The sequence below is a fragment of the Ceratina calcarata genome, unplaced genomic scaffold, assembly GCF_001652005.2.
Source record: "Ceratina calcarata isolate Rehan_Ccalc_2016 unplaced genomic scaffold, ASM165200v1 scaffold284.2, whole genome shotgun sequence".
NCBI lineage: Eukaryota > Metazoa > Arthropoda > Insecta > Hymenoptera > Apidae > Ceratina > Ceratina calcarata.
Window position 1 is genome coordinate 4795 of NW_017150727.1, and position 8268 is coordinate 13062.

The 8268-nt window shown below is 32.2% G+C and overlaps 1 long non-coding RNA gene across 1 annotated transcript in view; it reads right to left on the bottom strand.

The window, feature by feature from the left end:
- Positions 1–5188, bottom strand: part of LOC108623654 (uncharacterized) — a 9161-nt gene extending 3973 nt beyond the window's left edge. Inside the window, exon 1 of the long non-coding RNA XR_001916551.2 lies at positions 4982–5188. This is a non-coding gene — a long non-coding RNA (uncharacterized LOC108623654). The remainder of the gene's footprint in view (positions 1–4981) is intronic.
- Positions 5189–8268: the final 3080 nt, after the last annotated feature.

Sequence of the window (8268 nt, forward strand, 5' to 3'; positions counted from 1 at the left end):
TGTTCCATTATATAAAATTAATTGCACTTATAGAATTATTATTAAAATCAGAACCGACGGTTTCTCGGAACAAAGAAGGAAACGAGACTGGCTTTCTCAGTCCTTCTTGGAAAATGTTATTCTTCCAGCGCTTCGTCAGGCTTCCCACGGATTTTCTGGTTCAAAAATACGCAGTGAAGAAGGCGAGCATAAACAATTTTTTCTTTCTTCTCTTACCGTCTCCGTTCTTTCTTCTTCAACATTTTTTACAAGTCAGTATAAGGACAGTACTCAAGAATTTCTGAATTCCACGAATTAAGAATGTTTCATACATTAGAAAAAACAAAATCGTTCAGGGGTTTAAAAATCACGTTCTTGCATAAAAAAAATTGCATCTATTATTATTTGACGAACAGCAATATTACGTATATTCCTAAGAAAGGATAATTTCAGCTTTAAAAAATAAATAGACAGACACCTGCGTATTGCAACTTGTAACTTATTTAGTTCTCTGTGAATAGAAGTACGTACATATACACGCGTTTCAAATATGATGCTTATCCTTTAACGTTCGATTTAGAGTGTTTAATGCGTTTCGGGTTGCAACGCCAAGGCAAATAAATTTCGATGAAGACATTTTTGCTATCCACGGTCTCGGCCTTGGAAAGCTTGTTCCTGAACGTGAACGTGAATCCTATTTGCATTTGGAACGAAATGAATTATTGGAGATAAGTAACTAGTTAGACGCAAGCTTAAACAATTTCTGTCTGCGTTCCGTTGTTCTAAAAACACGCCACTGTTTCTACGATACTGTGCAAACAGTTACTATGCATTTATTGTATTATACTTCATTTGTTACAATTTACGAATTTCAGAAAATGAGATATGAATAACATTTTCTTTGATCATTTAATTATAATACTCTTTTGATAGTTTATTATATATGTTTTATATTTATTCACAAATGGATAAAATCCAGTGGAGTGACCCCTTAAAAATTTTTATCACAAAAAATTGCAATCTCACACAGACAGTTAATACTAAAATATTTTTCACGTTCGATGAACTTTCTTTATCATTAATTTAAAAAAATTGTCTGAAATTTATTATTACAATACGTCTCTCGATTGTCTTTTATTTTTAATTATAACTGGTCGTTAATCGAACTTAATCTACGATAGATCCAACTCTGTTGTTTATTGGAAAATCATAATAATCAGTGATGCAATGTTTTGTTACTGATAAAAGATAAGATGCTCTTATCGCAGACAATTGGAATCTGAATCTCGTCTTCTACGAATTGAATTCTACTGATTCATTGATAGCACGTATCATACTTTCTAGTGTAAAACGATCTTTTATCATTTGCATTGCTTCATAGATTCTTTTTATTATCTTGTTTCTTCTATCAGAGAATTAAACGAGAGACCTACTAACACAATTGTAAATGAAACGTGGGGAATGAGATGCAAGTACAGAGACAGTGAGAAATAACCGTGTAAAAATTATTTTAATGAACGTGGAACAACTATACTCGCGTTATCATAAAAATTTGCTGAGGAGGAGCGACTCGTGATTCCAATTTTTACCCGAGGGTATAAAATTCTGTATTTAGAAATGGGTTTACGTGAAAAATTCTTTTTTATTACGTCCACGGCCTTGTGTACATTGTATACAGGCGTGTTTCGAGGGTCTATACGCATATAAGTGCATATATGTATACGTGCGTGTATACATAGCGTGAGATCCCACGAATCTCGGTTTTAAGTGCCTGCGTCTGTTACTTCAAAGCCGTGGAATTAAGGATTAACAATCTGTAGCTCGCTCCGAATATGTATTCACGTAACAGTGGTAAAATTTGTTCCTGGGACATTAATTTCGGGGCCTAACAAGGCTGACGTTGAAGGATTTATGCGAAACGTGAAGGAAAAAATGAAAATTTTCAATTCGGAGCGCATGTGTTCACCTTGTAACGAAACGGAGTTAAATGGCTTAAATTAGCATCGTAAATGCGTGTTCTTTTCACGCGAAAAGTGTGCATTGAGAGATGATCGAAAGACCTCCAGAGTCGAATAAATTTTACACACTCAACGTGTTTCTTTATTATTAAAATCAATAATTCCTTTTTTGCGAATTAATCGTCGTGTAGAATTAGTACTAAAATGAATTATTTGATCATTCTATTAATAGACATATGCGAATTAAATTTTATCAACTCTTTTGAATAACAATCGAAAATCGAATTAGGTTCCAAGATCTAAACTGCGTTAACTGTTTATTTGGCTTGTGACAGTCATTCTTTGAATTTCTAGTAGAGATGTATTCTATGGAACTTCACCTCACCTACTAATCGATCGAACTACTAGAATTTCATTACTGTTGTGTACAAACATGCATTATGCGAAGTTTATACTTTAATTTCTTTAATTATTCAAACTACTAGAATTTCATTACTGTTGTGTACAAACATGCATTATGCAAAGTTTATACTTTAATTTCTTTAATTATTCAATTATTATAAGGATACTATAAATGCACAAGAATTATTACTGTGACAATCCGTATATTAAATTAACACTAAAAATCATTGGCATTGTTTTTGAANAGCAGTCAAAATGACTGCATTGTGAAAGAATAATGTGTAAAGAAATTTGTCTAAAATTAATTTTTAATATTTTTTATATTATTTACAGTCATATAACAAGTTATTAGTAAATGTTAACAATAAAAAAATTTACTTCACTTGGAAACAAAAAATAATTTATGCATTATTATTTGTACATTTGCCCAAAGTCAGTCAAAATGACTTTCTTGGGCAATCTAGTGTTAAATTGATATCAGAAATATTTGGGAGCATAGATCATCTGCAGTCTAATTATTATTCTGAAGTTCAAATATGAAATTGGCAAATGAAGGAAAGTATGCAATTAAATTGGGGCGGCCATACTTAGGATCTAAGCAATTCTTGGAAAGTGGCTTTTTCTTCGCACGGCGACCGTTTCCCATCCGTCAACCGAAATATTTTTAACCTAACAGTAACTAAACACAGTCCATCGACTCTCCTCGATTTTAGAGGCACACTTCCACTCTTCCTATTAGCCTCGTTATAATTAGATTCAGAGGATTCATAATTTTATCAATCCTATCAAACTTATCTTAAATTTAATAATTTGACGATTAATTCTCCTAATCTAGAAAAATTATATTCATCCTTTAGATAATTAAAGTTTTAATTCTGATAAATTGTTCTCGAGCATTAAAATTCGATCTAAACGCCTGAACGCAGTCTGCTAATAGTCGATCGAGATTTTATAGCTGTACTTAAAAATATTTTTAACCGCCTTATAACTGTTTTCTGTATTCTTTTATCTCTAAACATAGATTCCTCAGAGAACAGAATTAAGAAATTTAAACATCGCGAAATACAAAATTCGCATTGATACAATAAAAGATCACAAAAAACAATAATAGATACATCAGATAAATGGTAATTTAAAAATCTAGTTTCCTCTCGAGTTATAATAAATCCCGAATTCAGAAGATTGGAAAATGCAAATTCATTGATAGACTATAAGCAACGGGTTGAATATAAGAACGTGAGAATTTCGTTTCCTTTTCATCTGAAGACGTGTTATACGATGTTCGATGCGACGCTTGTTCCAGATTCGATTGATGGGATTTTTCTGAATCACGTTCGTAGGAGGAGGGAAGAGGACGGAAGCATTGCGAACGCAAATTGTGACGCTATTTCCTAGCTGGAGGCTACAGGGGACCAACGAAGCACGCCTACGTCTTCGGTTCGACTTGCAATCAGTCGACCTTCGACGACACGTTATCGAACGAGACCGTACGTTCATCGCTGATTATCTCAAGTCGGAGACTGTCGTTTAAGTACAATGTGACTCACGCGACTTTTTTTTTTTAAATGCCAAGTGCATTTTATGTATATATCTTTTGTTCTATACATAACTTTCTATCACTTTACCAGAAAAAGGAATAGTAATTTTCATGGACTGTGTCATTAAGATAAAAATGTCAGTGTCTATCGTTCGAAGGTGATGTCCGTTCACCTGATAAACTTCAATAATTCATATAACGTCAATGAGGATAAAAATTGTATATAACATAACAAATGTTTTCATACATATTGTCATTAATGAAATAAATGAAAAGGGATGATGATTTTAAGAAGTTAAAGGAGATGGCGTGAACGTATGCAAAATTGTTTAATTAGTGGTGGCTGGCCCAATTAAATTCTCACTTAACTCCATGCAATTTATACCCATTGCGTCGCGTTGCGTAGGTCCGAAATAAACCGGACTTCATAAACGTCTTGGTTAACAATTTTAAATGGATGAAGTCAGAGAGCTGCGGCTACTTGTCTGTTAGTACTGTTAACAGAGTCGCATCGTCGGCTAATCGAAAAAATTCTACTGGTATGTGTTCGCGTCACGGAAATCGGGTTCTGACCGGTGGGATTCGGTTATTTTCACTTTTTCCTTATCCTTTTCCACGCGGCAGTTGCAGCAATCGACTCCTCGATCATAGTCGAGTTGCATTAATGCATTTGTATACTCTTCTACAAAAGTTTACGATCATTATCTGATCGTAAACAACCTTCCAATCGTCTAATAAATTTATACTATAAATATGTATTGAGTATAATTAATTCTCGTATTCTTCAAATGTAGCAAACTTTTAGCTAGCAATATACGTGTTATTAAATGCAAATCGTTTCTGGTGAATTAGATCGATGATCTTGATTACAGCTTCATTTCCTTAATCACGGAATAAATTATGTTTGTGATCAAGAAATATAGATCGAACTTATGGAAAATATGATTTAATAAGAATGAGTATAGAAATATGTAAAGTAATGTATAGTGATTAATCAGGTTTTGCTACTTTTAGATTTAATGAGTAAACACTGTTTTAATTGATAATCATGAGGAATTATTCTCACTGTAGATCTAATGATGAATTATAGATGAGTTTTATTCACCTGTTCATACACAATTGTCCCGCTCCGATGAAACAAAAAAATGGATCGTTCACTATCGAATGTTGAACCAATGATAATCTGTCAACAGTGACAAGTGGTGGCGAATTGTCAACTCATAAATTTTCTTGCCACATGATATACTTCTCGTCTCGAACTTCAATTGTTCATGTGCTCACTACTACGAATGTAACGTCGTCCAATTAAAAACCAATTGCTTCCAATCGTTACCATTGGCCACTGGACGCATTAAGCGAACGCAGAAATATTGACTTCTATCATTTATGTTCAAACATTTTATTTGCAATTTATGTATCTAAAATATGTACTTAGAATTTCATAACGATCTTCAATAAGAAAATTAATGAATAAAATTATTATGTAAAAAAAAAACGTCTTTTTAATATTTTTGTTTAAACTTTATCTGAGGTTTTTCGAATTGTGTTATAATAATCTTTGTATCCATTTTCTAGTCTATTTGGGAACTACTTCTAATATGGCAATTAATGAAAGAGATTTTTGTATAAAAAATGTTTGTTCCTAATCGTAACAATTAAAATGATTTGTGGCCCCGTTTTATTAGAATTACGTAAACCGGGAATCGACAGAACTTTCGCGTTCGGTCGTTTAGTGTTTGCCGGACAATGTGAGATATGTCGTAAGACGATTATTTTTACCGGTTCAAACTGATACGTGCCAGTAGCATTATCGTATCAAAAATGTTTACACGCCTAATTTAAGGAATTTTAGGTGAAATAGCAGATTTTAGGCGCGTAATGTACAATAATAAAGTGTACTTTTATATAATGACGAAATTGTTTTTCTACGACGTTCATTTTGCCACAATTTAGATGCGCATCTTTGTTGTATTTATCCTTGTTGGCTTGTTAGAAAAATTGTGATATAATTACATAGACGCGTACTCATTGATGTAATTAGCCCGACGTGGACGTAATTATTTGGATAATTATTCGACAACATGTAACAATAAATAATCTGTGAACGTAATAGAAAGGATAATCACGTATTATGTAGTTTTGATCAAATTTATTTTCACTACCACGGCTCAGTTTGTTACCATACTAGACGTTTCTAATAAAATAACAAATCATCAGGTTATCAAATGTATTTACGAATAATGCCTCAATCTTCAACAATATTCTTTTATTATAATTATTAAGTTACAATTTACAAACATATTTTAATATTTCCCTTTTTGTATTAGAAAGTGTCATACGAATATTACACAACGTATTACAAGTTATCGTACATATGTATCCTGTTTACTGTTAGTGGATTTTAGAAAATGTGTATTGTAATCTCATAAAGATCCTGCAACATGCTAGCTGTAAATTAAAACGGGATATGTGTATATTTTTTTGAAACTCGCAACAGTTTTACGATTGCCATTCAAGATCGTAGAAACATTTCAATTATTATTGCCGATGATTCATAAACGTCTTCAGCTGCGAATTCAGCTCCCCCCCAAATAAATGATATTAGTTTCTAAGTAAGTAATGGGATAAAAATATGAGATTCCATTAACAAGTCCACCTAATTTCATAGAACCTGTCTTATAAATTCCACTGTTTCGGATATTTCGGATTTTTCTATAAATTGAGTACAGGCCAACTGTTTTCAGTAAAGTAAACGATACCGATGAGGTGAATGCACTTCTCTAAATAAAAATAGTAGTAAAATGAAACTGTTTAAATACTTTTCTTTTCATATGAATTCAAATTTTTAGTTGATTTTAGTATTAGTTGACAGGCTTCATTCGCTTCAGTTACAAAGTTGCAATTCTATCATTGTAGAAATTATTCATACTTAGGATTTAATTTTCTATCTTTTCTACGAGTGATAGGAAAAAGATTGGTAGAACTTCCTGGTTGAAATATATACGCTTTTCCTATTAGCTCCATTATGTATCTCTTAAAATATGATAATCACAATAATCAATTACAATCTAAGTCATTGCCAATAATAATGGGATCCTAATCATAAAATAAACTGTATTTTCTCATCTACACACGTCATAGATTAATTTCATGGACAACAGAGTTGAAAGTCTAATCTTAAAGTAAACGACCACACTTCATTCTTATGATTCTTTAATGGAATCAGTAAATATTATTTTATATCACAGTTCTCACTGATTCACTCCTTATATTTATTTTAACATCAACTTTTATAGCCACCATTAGACTGCAGATTTTTATACCAAATAAAATATCCGCATCAGTCTTTGTATTTTATTCATACTAAATTATACAAAATCCACAGTTCAGTTATTACGAATTCTATTAATATTGATGTTAACTCGAAATTCCTCTAAACGGGTAATAAGTATGTTTCAGAAAATCGAGTTGTCATGAGTGTAACGTTTTAATAAGCGGCCTGAAATTAACGTTTGGCAGCGGTTCAAGCTTCCGCGTTTCCGGCCTTCGCGTTAACAACCCAAGATTTTCCCGCGTATCCCACATTTTTCGCACGTTACATTGCTAATGGAATCCGTGCATATATACGTACACGTGGCTATGTATGGTACTATTTTCGGCGACAGGAAATTCGTATGACTATACCGGAAATTCTAGAGGTTTCTCAGAAATTATTAATCATCAAATATTCAATCACGTTCAACCGACAAATTGTTTTCGTCGGTGTTGATAGACAATTTCCACAATCTCATAAAACATAAAAAAATAATGTAAAATAGTTTACAATTTCTTAATGTACAAATTGTGCGTTTAGGTTGATGAAGAATATTATGATAGTAGTTCTAATAAAATCATCTGATGAATGAAATCATGTATATCTTGACAGATTTAAGTAATTAATTGACTAATGAGAAACATCTAGTTTACTTGAAATTTTCTTGTTTCCGAGAAGAAACTGAAGAAATCAAGATTGGTCCAGATTGGTCGATGACACGCGACCAATCCCGATCTTGAATCATTAATAATTGACTCGACTATTTCTGGAATTACTAGTATGTATAGTATTACTACCACTACGGTTGTTATGATACAATTTCGTAATGCAATGAGTGTTCACGTGATATTACCATTCGCGTTATTTTTAAACGTTTCATACTTATTACGTTCATTTCTGGTTCTGACCTCCCTTCACATCTTTATCATCCACTCCCATTTTGATTTCTTCTGCCCCAAAGGATCCATCGTTCCAATTTTTATTCAATATAATTGATAATACGATTGATCAAAATTAATGCATCGAAACACATAAAATTATTGTTATTATTTTTTGTTATTTATTTCCTATCGAATAAA